This window comes from Pleuronectes platessa, chromosome 6, assembly GCF_947347685.1.
Source record: "Pleuronectes platessa chromosome 6, fPlePla1.1, whole genome shotgun sequence".
NCBI lineage: Eukaryota > Metazoa > Chordata > Actinopteri > Pleuronectiformes > Pleuronectidae > Pleuronectes > Pleuronectes platessa.
The window spans coordinates 12,264,223-12,281,320 of record NC_070631.1 but is presented as its reverse complement, the minus strand read 5'-3'; positions in this window follow the sequence as shown (position 1 = coordinate 12,281,320).

Here is a 17,098-nt window from a genome sequence, read left to right as displayed (position 1 = left end):
CGGTGTTGACATTGAACAAGTTGGAATGTTCCTCACCTTTGTTTTTTCTCCTTTGAAGCAACATGCTCTCCTGGTGAAATTGATTCCAGCTCTAGTTTATTTAACTCAATTCCTTTCAATCAATAGAAACACGTTTACAATACATAACATTCTTTGTAAAAATAAAGTTATTTGCCATATATTTTTTGTCTTTATTGAGAAACTGAAGTGGAACCAGTGATGTATTAGTTTACAAAGCACAGTCTCTTTCTTTCATATTGTCTTCTATTCCAAGTTATCTGATGCAGATGTGAGCAGCTGTAACCCTCCTCCTGAGCGCCGTGGGAAGAGCAGCCTATACACAAAACCTCACTTTACATTTTAAATTAACAGACGTAAGTGGGTTCCTTCTGTGCCTGTGTTAATTAATGCCAAGTTGACCTAAAATTAACTTAATGCATAATATGCATGTAATATCCTCACTGGGGCTCCGGGGAATGGGATCAATTGATCAAGCTGATGTGCAGCGCTTACACATAACTCAGTTGTTGTTGTAATTACTGATCATTTGAATTTTCTCCTCCCTTTGTAGTTTCTCTGCTCCTCTGATTTTACTGTTTTGCTTTATTTGCAAACACTTTCATGGACGATTAGTGTTTGCTCTCGTTCACACATTTGACTACCAAACTGATTTGCACGTCAAGAAAGTTCAAATGAAGTGCACCTGTTTGAATGTGAGCGAGTGTGTGTGTTTTTGTATGTGTGTGTGTGTTTGTGTGTTTATGTGTACGTGTATGTGTGTGTGTGTGTGTGTGTGTGTGTGTGTGTGTGGATGCCCTCTGTACGATTACACAAATATGTGTTTTGTTTCCTATGAGCCATTAATAAAGCACTCAGAAAGATACAAAGCACCTATTTGAATAATTGTTCACTCATGTGCTCAAAACACTAAACACACACACACACATACACACAGGCGCGCGCACACACACATACACACATACAGATCCATACATAACACATTCTGACAGAGCTACACTGAGCAACATGCACACCAATCCAGTCCTTGCCTTCCCTCTCCACGCTCCACTCCAGGGAGCAGATGTTTGGGGACAGCTTACAGCCTCAGCGAATTTGTGTGTACAAAGCAAACAGCAGCACTCAGCACTTCTGGCTGCAAAGGGAAATTTGCTCTTGAAAGGGGGAGGGGGAGCGGAGGCCTTTTAGTCAATGCAAGGTATGGTGAGGATGGGGAGGAGAGGGGACGAGTGAGAGAAGGGGTGCACGCAGGGGTGAAACCGTGTCAAGGTTGCTGGTCTTGTTGCATATAGGAAAATCCACCCATTTTCCTGAGACCACTGGTGCAGTGGGTCGGAGCGGCGCGTGAGACCGCCTCACGTGCACACTTCACCCTGTGGCATCGTGCACCAACCAGGACCCCCGGCCCCTATCTGCTGGTCTCTGACCTCTCCGGTGCAGCTCTGTCTACTCACTAGTTTGGATTGCCCTTTCAAAAGTCGCAGACAAGCACAAAGTGAAGGGAAACGAGGGGAAACAATGCAATGAGCCTTCAGAGGATTTGCTGATACTGCATGTGAGGCGGCAGCTATAACCTAGGACCAGCTATGCTAATGATGTCATCGATATCATTTACTGATTTAATGAAGCTAGGCCTGTGGAGGTATGCTGCCAGTGCTTTCTGCAATTTATGAACTTGAGATTTTTTTTTTTTTATATGACTGAAAAATTATAAAAAATGGAAATACGTTGTTGTAGCAGACAAGAAATAGCCGGAAATGTATATTAAATAATATAAATATAATAATTATGATCAAAGGCAATAAATAAAAACGTGTTTATTCCCTTCCAAAGTGTTTACGCTCCAGCTTTGCCACATATGGTCGACAAGAGGCTGCACACGCTCTTATGTAAATAGAAACATACACTCCTCTGTCCAAACACGTGTGCGAGAACACACATTGTGACCTCTCATCAGTGTATTATGATCCTAAACAAACCATCATAAATGAGCCCTCTGATGCTTGTTTGTCTGAACGCAGGCAGCCCCCTCCTCCTCAGCCCCCGGGGCGAGGTTGCCATAGCGACAGATTCACAGACATATGGAGGGGAGAGGAGACGGAGAGCTGGGTTGAAAGGGCGGGGCTGCAGGGGTGAGGTGGAGGGTGGTGGTGTGAGGGTGGGTGGGGGGGGAGCAGAGGATGGGTATCGGTTCTGGGACGATGGCGCTCTGTCTTTCAGACTCGTCCTCGTGTTTCATCTGTCAGTCGGCCAGCCGTGTCAGTCTTCACTCGGCGAGGGAACAGTTCATGAACTTTTCTCAATCAAGTCTCTGTCAGGCGCCATCTTGGTTGTATTTCATGAAGGAAGGGATTGATTCTGGTGCTGCTCTCACAGCCGCCTGAAAGCACGACATGTGCAGAAGCTGCCTCTGGCGAATAACTCAGGGACAATGTGGAATGTGAAATTTATTTGGAATTTATTTGTAATCCAAACAAAAACAATGACTAATCAACACGGGGAAAACAAGAATACAGATGTTTTTGCTAATTAGATTCATGTGATGTAAGCAGCGGGTTCAGCCAACCTGAGAACAGCTCGACAATGGACGGGGAGAGGGAAAGGGAGGAAAAGGTCGAGGGAGTGAGAGACAGAAGGGGGCGGGGGGGGTGAGGGTAGGCATGAGTGGCCATCAGGACTGTCCTTGCTGCTATAACAACACCTTATTTCTATCAGCCATTTTATGCAAAAGGGGGCGACCAGGTGCTCAATCAAACCTCAGTCGTACTGTTTTATTTTCATCTTCACCCCTCCCGGTGCTTTCTCCGCACAAACCTTCTGCGTGCCTCCCCTCTACCCTCGCGCCATTCTTCTCCTCCTCCTCTCCCTCCCTCAAAGTCATTCGTCTTCCCCGCTGCCTCCTCACTGCCTGCTCTCCAACTGATATGAGAGAGTGACCCGTTGGGCCCTCAGGGGTCAAGTGATACAAGGTCATTGGCAGGTCATCGCCGCTCACTGGCTGACCTCTAAAAGGACTTCTGGAAGGAGCCAATCAGGTCGGGCGTCTTCCCTCCCTAAGGCGGATCCCCCCCTCCACCCCCCACCCCTCCCCACCTCATCAGCCGACTGTGTCACATGACCAGGGTGAGGCGTCAGAGGGAGGATGATTAATGATGCTTTTAGTACCTGTTTAGAATGAAGCTGTCCACACTGCACTGTAATTACCCACTCCCAGGCGGCAGCTGCCCAACATAATTGCTTTTTGTTTGTTGACCTGGTTTATTGAGGAGAACGATGGCTTTGGCTGGGTAAGATGGGGCTGTACAGTACACAGAGGTGAGGACGTATGTACGTTCAGTATGTGGGGGTGACGCCCTTGGCTTTGAAATCAGCCCAATCTTCAAAAGGATCTGTGAGAAGACGTGTGTCCTAGCAGGTAGAAGTGACAGGAAAGGTCCCTCAGATTAAATAGTGCGTGTCCACGTGCTGAAACAAAATGACAGTAAATATGTAGCTGTGGTATGTAGTCACACAGTGTCAGTCACACACTCTCTCACACACACACACACACACACACACACACATAAGGTCAGCGAAAGCCACAGACCTCTTAAAGTTAGTACATGCCACTGACATATAGTACAAGTATTTAACTGCACAGTTAAGGAGGGCTCTGCTCTGTCATGGATAATTTATGGCAACATCTCCGCAGCCACATGTGCTGTGTTGCTCTGAAAAATTCAAAACTAAGTTCACAGGGTCACTGGAGGAACCCCCCCCCCCCTCCCTCTTCTTCTTTGGCTACACGCCTGAGGCAAATATGAACATTTCAGTACCTGCAGCGCTGTGCCACGAGGACAGTGACAATGAAACCCAGATAAACAGCCCCTCGTTTGACCTATGGAGAGCATAAATTTACCACCCATAAATCCTTGAGTGTTTCAGCTCCGTTTGGCGCATTTGCCGTGTGCCTCTCCACCCAGACAGAGAGAGGCAAGTGTCGGGTATCAGTGCTACTGTATGAGCAGCTTTCATCCTGCCCCTGGTTCTCACATAACTCAGTCCTGCAGCCTTTATCACCGGCTCATAAATAACTAGGCTATCGCCTGATAATGTCCGCTTAATGCTTAGTCAATAAAGCCCACAGTAAGAGGGGCCTTTTTTAGCCTCTCTCCTGTACATAAATATAAACAGTGCTGTAGATTGATGTGATGGGCAGGCTCTCTCCACACTGGGACAGAAAAGAGGCAGCGTGTGGGCCCAGAAGCTGAAGGTGGGCTGTGGGGCTGCAGGTGTTTAGAGGAGATAGTGGGCTGTAATGAGGGGGCTGCAAGAGAAGGGCTAGGCGGATAGCCTTGACTGATCACCTGTGAAAGGCACATACACACATTTACACACAAATGATAGCACACAGACTGTAGCGCACAATGGTATATATGCACGTACACACTCATTCTCACACACACACACACACACGCACACTAATGCCATCATTAGTTAACCCATTGGTGCTGATGCCTGGTGAACAAAAGCTCATCCTCTCTATCTGAAGGGCATTAGAGCATTATGATAAAGAGACTCCCCAATGAACGGCTTCTACATCTTGTTCTTGTTAAGCATCTTTTCTTAATCTATTGACACATTTGCAACAACGGCCATACGCTGCTCCCACGGAATTATATCCCGGGATGTGTGTTTCATTGCTTGGTGCACATTGCAGGGACAGTTATCGACAATTGGCAGTAGTCATCAGACCATCCAATTCCAGCGCGGCACCAGGGGCAGCTGTAGTCAGTGTGATGGCTGGAATGGGATCAGACTGAGCCCCGGGGAGACAGAGGAGACTGACAGGGATGTTGCCGGGCTGAACGAGGGGGCTGATTGTGATCCATGAGTCAGTCGGGGCAGCAGCACCTGGGCTTGGAGCAGCAGCTGGGAGAGATGGGCAGGGTGTCACTGAGTGGGTTCGAAATGAGAGGGATGATCCAATCAGCTGTTATTGACACACTTGGTGGGGTGCAGTCTGTGGTTTGGTTGTTATATGAGCGTTCGCTCTCCACACACGTTTTGTCATACGAGGCTTAACCCCAAGATTAGGTAATTCACAGAAGAGAGAAGAAAACCCTGCTTATTCATTAGTTTGTTTGTTTTCAGATTGCGTAATCCACTGATTTGACAGAACTGTTTTGGGATCAACAGGGCAACATTTTTCCTCTTTGACTTGAGCTTTCATTATCACTTCATAACATCACTTTATCGTGCCTTTAAGTTTTCCTAAACCCCATTGACTGATGATCGCTCAGCTACGACTCTGAAGAACTCAGAGATGAAATGCCAGGAATGTGTCTTTAAACCTTCACTCTTCAACCACTCAGACATTGTTGTGTGTTTCCTTACTCCTGCTGAGGATGTCCCACCTTGTGAAGCCCCGTGGGATAAATTGTGATTTGTGAATATATGGGCTGTACCAATAAAAATCGATTTATTGATGTTTGATATGCAACAAAGAATAAAAATGTTCTCAAGAAGTGTCAGATGATCATTCTTTTTGCAACGATATGTCAGATGATGCAGATCAATATGCAGGTTACACATAAAAAAATAGTGGGACCATCCACCAAGTGAGCACTGCAAATTGTTCTCACAAGAACGAAATGAAAATATATCAAATTGCATATTTGATTTTACTAATTAACATAAGCTAGAATCCTCTTGATATAATATCTCTTTAGTTTATCAAAAAAAACCTCTCTTTAACAATGAAATCCACAACAAAGCCAAACAACAAGAACGTGTTACACTCTAGGAATCACTATCCAGGAAGAAATAATGAGTTCATAATTTATGCATAACATGTACGGCCATGTAATGCAGATTAATGACTGACCAACCAACCTTGAAGTTGCAGGAATAGCTGTTTGCTAGATGCTAGTTGCTTTTAGCATATGGCGCCCCCTTTTAATATGCCCGAGAGTTAGCAGCGGTGCAACAGCTATTTTTCAACCGAATGCAAAGAGAAGGGATTGTTACAGATGAGTTTGTCTGACTCTGGGTAAGTAATACAATAAACTTATTCTATAAAAACGTTGGCTGTACTTACACGCATTACACCCAGCTTGTTCACAAACGCATCACTGTCATCTGCTGCTCATACTGGACTCCATTTATCAATATTTGCCTCGGTGCAAAACACTAAATGTGTTTGTGCAGTGTTGTGCAAGACTGCTTAAGTCTCTTGTTATTTGTGGACTCTACAATTTGTGCAGCGTCTTGTTAAATTGAAGTTGTGATTTGAGTGATTGAGCGAGTGGTGATTTCATTTCGATCCCCCCAAGGACATGTTTGGACACATGCACTCTGAGAGCCACAGAAAAACCTTTCAGGTGCTCGAAGCTAGAAAACACACATTCATAAAATCTATGTATACTCATATTTTGCCTCAAATCTAGAACTGTGGGTTTAAATGATTGGGTTTATAAAACACTGCAGAGTAAGCAGCCATTTAATGACCTGCGCTCCCTGCATTTACAATCACCTCAGGCCACAGACTTCATGCCTGGCAGGTGCTGCACCAACAGGGGCGGAGGAGCCGAGGGTGATGAGGGGGCAGGGGCCAGATTTAGGAGGAAGGTGAGCGAGGGGGTTCCCACAAACAAGCGAACACTGCGGCAAATGAATCTCCCAGGGTAATGGAGACAGAACTATTGCAAAATTAGGAGAGACATTAACTGGGGTATCAATAAATAAACCTCTAATTAGGAAAAAAGAAGCGGAGCAGAGCTGGGGCAGCAGCACAGGGGGAGAATATCAATGGCACGCTCACATCTGTATGCAGGCGCAGCTCTCTGGTGAGGGGGCTGGGCCTCACTGGGGCTTCACCAATGGCATCGGCTCACCCATCCATTCCCAACCTGCCCCAGTGGAGAGCGTGCCCATTCTTAGACTGTGCAACCCAAGAGAGCCCCCTCCTCCATCGCTGCCTCCTAGTGTAACCCCCTCTACCTCCACCCCTCTTCTCTTTCTCTTTCTCTTTCTCTTCTCTTCTCTTCTCTTCTCTTCTCTTCTCTTCTCTTCTCTTCTCTTCTCTTCTCTTCTCTTCTCCTCTATTCTCTCAAAACCAGCTTATCTGCACAGTGCCCTGAGTGTGCCGCTGTGCTCTGTGACTTCACCATGATTGATTGTGGTGTGGGTCCTCCACTCCCTCGGCGAGAGAGAAAATGGAGGAGGGAAAACAGGAGAGAGGGGAATGGGCAAAGCAGAGAAGCCGGGAGAGGGAGAGAGAGAGAGAGAGAGAGAGAGAGAGAGAGAGAGAGAGAGAGCCTATGATGGGCAAAATGAAATAGAGGGAGTAATTGTGTCTGTATACACACGTGCATGTGTCTCCATCTGTTGGTGTGCACAGAGCAGAGTACGCTCATGTTGGTAGGAATGATGATAAACTAGAGTGAGTGCATGCTGTGGGTCTGCATGCAGGTATGTATCCAGTTGTAATGTGTCAGGATTAGCTGGACGTGTGGCCAGCAGGTGGATGTGGAGGTGCAACCTAGGCGCTGGTGGAGGCTGAGGATGGAGGGGTGCACGGCGCTGACCGCTCCCTGTCTCTCCCCCTCTGTTCCCTGGAGGGTAATAAAGACTGATGACACTGATGCCGTGCCATCCGGCTCCACAGTCTCCACTGCACAACCATTTGCGCCATCATTTATCCCGCTCCCCCCCTCCCCGCTCTAATTCTGCTTTAATAACCGCCAGCTCCATTCATCAGTGTATTGACGGGCATGACAGGCGGTGCGGCACACACTAACTCCCTGCCCTTTACTCGCTCACAGCCGGGGTCAGCGCGAGGTCACGCAGTCAATAATCACAACACACCTCGCTGTCACCTTGGAGCGACTGCATGTCCTGCATATCTATCCTCCTCGCTCGCCCCAAACTCCTCAGTGACCTCGCTGCTCGGGAAGGCAGCGTCGATGTCGCTCCTCCGGTGATCCCAATATGTGAATGTGGACTCAGAGGACTCGGGTCCATTAGAGCGAGTTGGATTATTCCAGTTCTGCAATGTCAAAAAAAGAGACCACACGAACCCCAGTGTATTCGTTCTCTCAACTCAATAACGGCAAGCCTGGCATCATATTTACACTTGCTCTTGCTCTCGCCGCTTGTCTGTTGAAGGAGAAAGTATTGAGGTAGGGGGGGCCACAGTCATTTGTTACAGGTGCAGCCATTCCCTCACTATCCTTGGGCATTCACCTCTTCATATGCAAAACATGTCCTGCTGTCCTCTGACTCCAGCACAGTTTGCCGCCGTGACACGTTTTTTCTTCATTTCAGCTTGACAGTGACATTTATGTTCATTTGCTCTGTGCAATTGAGAGGCATCTGGAGAGGCTGTTTCCCCCCTTTTTCCTACTCCCTCACCTCTCTCTCTCTCTCTCCTGACAAAAATATTAATGCAGATTTGCATGCCACACTGAGTAAGCCCTTGATGAACAGTTGGATTTTGGGGAGCACACAGAGGAAAAAACACCTCTGCAATTAAATATGGCAGGAAGACTGAGGAGTGAAGCCGGAGTCCACTGTTTTTAGATAGATGAGAGTTTGCGTGGTCCCCGGGACAAAACCAGGCTCGGTGACACTGGGAGCCAGCACCGGTCCATGAATCTTGCGATGCTAGTGAGTGTGGTAGTGCTGGGAGTTGTGGTCGCTGTGGGGAACTGAAAATGCTGCACACTGTGCTGGGCCGAGTGTCACCCACCCTTCCACCGCAGTCATAGGATTTATCCCCTCTGGTACGATCTACAGTCCCTTTCCTGACCCCTCCTGCTCCCAAGTACAGACACCAAGCACACGAGAGGCACGAACGAGAGGCCACACACATGTTAAACACGAAAAAGAAATGGGCTTAAGCATTTAATATTACTTGTAAAATACACGCTTTACCTTCAAATGCGTACACACACTCCCCCACCCCCATTGCAGCCTTGTGTCACCTATCCTGGCCACGCAGCAGCAGCAGCAGCAGCCAGGGGTGCGGGTGCTGAGGGCTCTAATCCTTGGTGCAGGTCCCAACGGCAAGGATCATTGAGCTAATTAATAACATGGCACAGAGAGGGATGGCAGTCATTAAGGAGCCACGGCTGTGTGTGCGGAGATGCTGTGGGCTTCTGCATGGGTGTTTGCATTATGTGATTGTGTGCGTGTGCGTGTGTGTGTGCGTGTGGGGAGGGGGCACTGCAGACACAGGGATTCACTCTGCCATGCAACCCTTTGATTCATAATTCACGGAGGCCACGCGAACATGAGAGCAACCCATTACACAGCCGGGCACACATGCATATATGCAAACACACACATACGGCGAAGGAATACGCATGACACACATATGTAGATTTCCCATGATTTACCGCATGTGACACTTTAAAGTACCCTCGGCTGAAATTATTTAAGGGTCAGCCGGAGTGCAGCTTAGGTATCGGTGAAGACAACTCTGTGTGTTACTCCAGTTAGATCGCGCTGTAACTCAGACCCAAGCAGAGCGGCACAGGGCTCCATGGGGCTCTGTATAAAACACTCTACTGCACCGGCAGAGCCCATCATTTCTGGTCTGCAACCATATGTTAGGAGGTGCCGTATATATCGCCAATATTTACTATAGGCTAGGGGACCAGAAGGCTAAGAGCACTTAGTTGTGTGAGGCAACCCAATAGCTCAGCCTGGGCTAATGAAAGGAAACAACAGGAGCAATTAGCAGTGTAAACAAACAGCTCGCGGAGGCCCCAGTCTCCAGCCTCCCCCCTGACAGCGAAGGGACTGGCAGCCTGGAGTAGGAGGTAATTGGGGGAGCTAGGAGCCGAGACAAAATCAATGGCAACGCATGCACAGACACAGCACGATTACTCACCACCCTGCACCGCCCGCCCCCGGGACTCCAACGCGACAAAGGTGCAGGAGCAGGTTTGACCCTGCCGAGCTAACTCTCACCTCAGGAGATGCTGCCTGACTGTACCTTAGTGGCACTCAAGTGTTGCGCACACTCACACGGCGAAGGAAACATTCGTTTTAGTCCATGTACAGGAAGACGGACTCACATACACAAGCACGGAAACTGACAGCTGACACCACACAGTGTACAGCATCGCACTTTGACCACTGGCTACGCAGGGGCCTAACGACCTTCCTCTCAGCCTAATTGATCTCATCGTGGTACCATTTATGTGTCTGCCCCTACACTAATGTCTCCGGCTCCCTCACTCATTGGGAAGCATCAGCGTCTACAGTGCGACCATGTGGCTGCAGCCTGCAGACAGCCCGCGGAAGCTACGGCCATGCACGTCTCCTCCTTCTCCCTGAGTGGAGCCGCGGGGCAGAGGGGCATCACTAATGCAGGAGGCTGGCGAGGACTTCCACTCTGCAGGGCACATTCTGCTGCAGGCATGGGGCTTCTGCTGTCTGAGTGCTGGCCAAGACAATAATCACCAAGAGAGACTTTCCTGCAGAGTTTTACAAAAGTCTCCCCCTTCATCCATTATGGGAGGTTTTTTCAGGCCCGGGTTTTGTCTGAATCATGGCTTGTTGGCTCATGTCTCGGGCAGTGAGATGATTTAATAAGCAGCGAGAACACAGCGCTGATAGATGAGTTCAGATCCTTCACATAATGTTTGTACAACATACCCACACAAATATACAAATATCTCCGATAGAAGTAAATATCCTGCACTTAAAACTCCACAATGAAAGGGTCAAGTGCTACGTGTGAATTCATTTATTTATTGACTCCTCTTTCATGATGGATGAACATGTAAGTAATAGACGTTGTAGCTTAAGGGCAATCGAATATAAAGGGAGATCTAATGTCAATAGTTTTATTTTGGAGATTATTCTATTATAAAATAAATATATATTTAACAAGATTATCATTTGTTTTTGTGCAAAGTCTAAATGATCAATGTCACAAGTGAGCTCACCTGTCAAATAACTGGAGTGCAATAAAATATAAAGAATCAGGTACATTTGGTAAAGTACAAAATGGTAAGAATTGGGTAGATTTCAGTTGACTGTTGATAATTACTTTACTTTAATTAAGTTCAAGGCATTTTATTGTTCTCAGTGGAGCATTTGCATCTTTTATCTGGAAAATGAAATGTCTTTGTGTTTTAGGCTGCCATTTATAATGTCCTAGTTTAAAAAAACATTTTCCAATGTTTTATAGACCAAATCATTATTTGCTAAATTAAAACAAAGAGATGAAGAAGAGGAAAGAGAGGAAAGAATGTGCTGACTTAAGAAGTGTCACATTCTTTGTCTAGTTTTACCTCTAATGTCGGCGATAATACCAATCAGGATATTGTCTCCTTCTGCCTTAAGTGCTGTAAAGTTGCATTACAGTGGTGAGAGGAAAATTAATTACATTTACTTCATTAATGTACATAAGTCCATTTTTATGTATATATTAAGGCTTGAGTAGATTTATTTTCAGGTAACATTAGACCCCCCCTCTTGCAGCAGCAGCATTAGTCACTGGTGATCTCAGACGGAGGTAGTAGACAGATGCATTAAGGAATAGTATACACTCAGCAAATACTTTTACTTTGAATACTTAATTATATATAACTGCAAGTCCTTACTTTTACTTATATAAAAAAGAAAATGTGGCACTTTTACTTTTACCTTCATCTATTCATTTGTACTTTTACTTAAGTCAAATGTTTGAGTACTCGCTCCAACACTGTGCGAAAACTATCAGCACGAGGCACTGAATGATTCAGGACTTTAATTCTAAAGAGATTTAACATGGACGTGCATTTAATCAAAGTGGAGACTTATTCCACCGGTTATGAGTCAAAAAACATCACCTGCTTCCGCTAGATTCCTGATTTAGTGGTCAAATGGATGGATATTGATTCTATTAGTCCTGATTATTACTGTAGATGCTGTGAGACCACCTGCTCGGCTCAGGGGGGATTATATTGGCCGTTAATGAGCAGAGTGGAGACAGAACCGGAGACACCTTCTCTCTCACATGCAGAGCAGGCGGCGGGTGGAGAGAGGAGAGCGACCAGGCTCCAGATAATGTTCGTACAGGAGACAGGGCTCTGACCAGGGCGCAGCACAGTCCCATTCACTTAACAGCTTTCTCCATAACATCATCCCCTCGCTTCAGGGAGCCGAGCGTCTGGATGCTGGACGTTGTGCACACACACCCACACTCAGCGCCTGTCCTCCAAATACCAGTGCATTACTGCCCTGGCGCTCATTGACAGGGCTGCCACTCACCACGAAGATGGATGCTCCTCCTGGGACAATTCCAAACCTCCTTCATTGACTCATTTGTTTTGCTGATCTAACTACCTTTGAGCACAACGTTGAGGGAAGTGTGTGCGCTCAGGACATCAGTATCTTTGTGTGTGTGTGTGTGTGTGTGTGTGTTTCCATGTTGAGCAGTGACCTCAGTTTCCCACTCCTTTGGCACTGCTAAAACGGCCTCATGGGGGGAATGTTAACAGCCTGAAAGCATGCAACCAAGTGCAAGTACAAGTGATGCTCTCCCTGCTGCAACAAACAAGTCCTGTTGCTCATTTGTGCACGTTTGGCACCAAGTTTCTTCATTAAAAACATGCAAATGACTGGTTTAAGATCCCAGCTTCCCTGAGCGTTATATTTACCCAACAAGCGTTTGAAATCTGCATTTTCATTTGGTATGAGGAGGCTCACTGGGTTTTATTCCACTCCCCTTGTCCAAAACCATCCTCGTCTCTTATCAGCCCCACAGGAGTGTGTCATGACCATGGACCAGACTCACACACGTCAGCAGACAGCCCTGCATTCATCACAACCTCGCGGCCGTGTCGATAGTCACCAGGCTGAGCAGGCTCATAATGAGTTTGAGGTGTTTGCACACCTATAGCAAAGTCATTTACTTTATCGGGCCGATAAAAGGAAGTGATAAGATAGTGGCCCTGCACTGTAAGAGTATCAGCCTCTCGCCGCTATTCATCTCACACCGAGATCTACAAATGGCAAAGCTCATCACTCAAGGAAGCCGCACTGGGCCTTTATCTGTGGAATTGGAAAAAGGGCTAATATCTCATAAGAGTCTGTGCTTATGAAAACCGTCATTTCCATATCATTATCAGAAGGAATATCAGACCTCCATACTAAAAGGCTCCCGTGGCCTCTCTGTGTCTGTTCTGCGTCTGGTTCAGGGACTGCTGGGAGAATACAGGTGCAAATATGATTTGGGCCTATTCCTCTTATGAAGTTGACCCCCTGTAATTGACACAGACACACTGGCAATTTGATTAGCTCTTCCTGCTGCTTGAGGGCACTTGACCATAGCCGCCTCGTCGCCTGATTCATGTACATAGCTCCACCTATTGGTGAAGTTTGGGAACAGCAGGGCGAGCAGAGGAAACAAGCTCCCTGACTCACAGTGTGTGTGGAATTCAAGCACTGGGCCAAATCCAAGAATATTTAACAAGCAAGGAACAACCCAGCGAAACCAATCAATTCTGTGGGATCATCTCTGCAGGAGCAAACATGTTTATAATTATTTATCATCTTAGTTAACTTATTAAACAATATACACATTTGTAATATCTCATGCTCCTCGTGCTCGACTAAATATGTGTAAATATGTGTGATAATGAGAGCATGTACTTATGCACAATGATTTGCACACAGATATGTGTGTGTGCGTGTGTGTGTGAATGTGTGTGTGCCTGTGTGCGACTAAAAGTAGTTCATCGTTACTACAAAGAGAACTGATGAGAAGAGCCTCTTGAAACACTTGAGATAAGATCGCTTGCTCAAGTGCATTGACATTGTCACCAAACACGAAAGGAGCAGGAATGCAAGTCAAGAGAAATAGAAGAAAAAAAGCACACACAACAAATGCACACTCAACCACACGCACACACGCACACACATGCTCTACAACAGCAGTTTCATTCACAGCCCTGAACAAGAATGTGCTCAATAGCAAAACAGTGTGTCACATGAAGTGAAAATCACTGTACATCGATTCATCAAGATACATCATTAAAGCTGTCAAACATCAAAAGCCCTGTGATCACAGCTCATTCTTGAGAGAGACACCAATAGCCCCATTCATCATATTTGTTTGAGCAATGAAAGGCGGAGTGAGGCAAGACAAGAAAGAGGAAGGACGAGACCAAAGAAAATGCTCAGGGTAAAAGTCGAGTCAAGTAAAGAAAATTCAAGAGTATGGGAAGGAAAAAAGAAAAAAAAAGAAATGAAGTGGAATATGTGATACAACCGGAAAAGGCAGCAAAAGCAGACGAGGGACTTGTGGGGTGGGTGAGAATAAATACAGGTATAGAGCCAAATGAGAGATAATTAATAGCAAGTGACAACAGAGTTTTTTAACCCCCCTGTTTGTAGTGGGACGCCACCTGGACTGAGTCCTAACCCCTGAGGCGCTGGGAGCTGAGCATGCTGGTTCACAGCCTCACACACCTGCACGCAGCAAGAATGTGCACCGAGCGCCATCGCTCCCTCCATCCCGCCAATGATTTTTTATTATCTGCGTCGCTCGCCCTCACCTTTGTTTGACCTCACGAGACTTCCAGCACATCACTCACTTCAGTCCATATTTATTATCATTTATCATTTTATTAACATGGGAAACATTTTGGGGGAGGGGAAGGGGGGAGGGGGGGGGGGGGGGGGCTGTGTTGCTAATTTCTACGATGCTTGTAAGAGGACATCTTTAAAGTTTACGCGGCTCATGATCAAATGGTTTTTATATATCCCCCGGCTCTTGTATTCTCCAAATTGCTTCAATAAATAACTTGTAAGTCTAATTATGCAGCAATTAATTGCAGCCAACACGGAATGCCCATCAATCTTGTAACTTGAAAAAGTCTTTTACAGCACAGGCTGGCAGTGCAAATAAGAAATTTGATTAGATTTTGCAAGCACGTATGGCATTGTGTGTGTGTTTGTCATTATGTGTGCATATGAGTGTGACTGTTTGTGTGTACGTGTGTGTGTGTGTTTGTGTGTGTGCCCATGGAGGTTACAGCCAGATCACAGAAGAGAGAGCTCCATCCCAGCAGCTCTCTCGCTCGCTCGCTCTCTGCAGTCTGCTCTCTGCCGTCTCGTCCAGTTGCTATGGCAGCAGTGGTGAAGGCTGTATCCATGGCCAAAGGAGGAAGCTGGCATCCCCCAATAACAGACCTCCCGCCCCCCCCTCCCCTCTCCCCGTCTCCCCCCGCCAGGCTCCTGACCCGCTGGTGAACCTGCCTGGGGGTCGGAGGTCAATGGCTCAGAGCTGCCGAGTGACAGTGAGGGATGACGAGGGAGAGATTGAGAAAGAGAGGAGTTACACCACACAGATGGGGAGGAGAGATGAGAAAATGAAAAGATGAGACTAAATTTGATTACTATCAAGAGGCAGGGGGGGGGGGGGGTGCGGGTGGCAGCACCGCATTTTTTAGAAAATGGCTGCTGTTTTGCCGGGAGACTTTAAAATGGAGGTGGAATGCAGATCGGGTTGACTTTAGTGTTCTCGTTTTTGAAGTGTTTGTTTACTGTTGCTGAGCTGAGGTCTGACAAGCCAAATAGACAAGAAGGGGGGGGGGGGGGGGCAGACGGGGATGGGACCATTGTCAATCACTTCCACTCCTTTGTTTATTGATTCTGTGCGTGTCTGCGTTGCACGAGGGCACGAGAGAAAGTGTCTCTCTCCTTGGCCGTGTACAGCCCGTCTGGGGAGAGTGGAGGCATGTGTGACGGGAGCTGGGTGTTTAGTATGTATAGTCAAAGAGGTTGATATGGTCAAAGGTGTGTGTTCGAGGGGGGGTGACCTTTGACCCCTATGCCTCCGAGAGGTCAGACGGTGTTGGGTTAGCTCCGAACACAACTTCCTCACCTTGAAGACTTGGTGTGTGCGCTCTCACCTCGGGGGCCTGTAGAAAAAAAATAAAATTCATCAGCCTATGTGTGTGTGTCAGTCGCAATTTCCCAAAGTAAAGATTTGCTGACGTCCAAGCTTGAAATGTAGCTTTAATTTTAAATTGAGTTCAACTGAATGTAAAAAAAAAAAAAAGGAGGAGGAAAAATCGTTTTCTGATATCATCCCGTTCACTCATCACACGCAAATAGTTTGGTAAAATATAACAAGAGTTTATGGGGAAATAATAAGGATCAACTGGGGAGTGTTGACCCAGGAAGGAGGCCCCCCCACCCCTCCTACATACACACACACACACACACACACACACACACACACACACACACACACACACCAACAACACTTGCAAAGTTACGACCTTTAATTATTCAACACATTGATATCAGCCCTGCTGCCACTGTGAACCAGGAAATTACAAAGCACAGTGGCTCCTTTCAATACTGTGAGGATAACATTACCCCCTAGTGGTCAATGTCTACAACTGCAGGCCGTGTGCTCATGTAGCCCATGAGTGAATGTCAACAGCCGACCATACAATCAATCTCCATCCATAACACTCTGTGGTCGGTACAGTAGCTATGGTGGAGAGGTTTCTAACACTCCACCTCTTCCATCTGATCCATGCAATCTTACAGCTCTGTCACATGTAGATACCATTTAAATTATTAATATTAAACCATTATTTATGGCTGGTGTGCATTGCAGGAGCTCATAAGTTAGGAGAGTCTCTAGCAGGAAGCCACATAGTAGAGCAGAGGGGTCAGGGCAGAGGGTGTGTGTTTGGTTTCCTCACACACAAACACACACACACACATAAGGGGTGCTATGCAGACACTGTACGCAGTCGCAGTCTCTGCTGCATTCTTCTTCTTCCTCGTGTTCTCCAGATGTCATGTCCTCTTCGTCACCCCTTTCCTTTGCCCCGCTCCGCTCGGTAACCCCCCCCCCCCCTCCTCCACCCGCCCAGAGACTTGTCACAGCCCCTAACCGCATCAGGAGCACTGCTAGATTGGATATACATGATCTGTCCATCCATCAATGGGGCGAGGGAGGGCGAGAGACAGAGAGAGAAATTGCAGTCTATCTGTAAGGAGTGAGATAGAGACCCGAGAAAAATTGGAATGGAGTGTCTTTTGCGAGAGCATAAACCTTGAGCGCCTGAGAAAAATT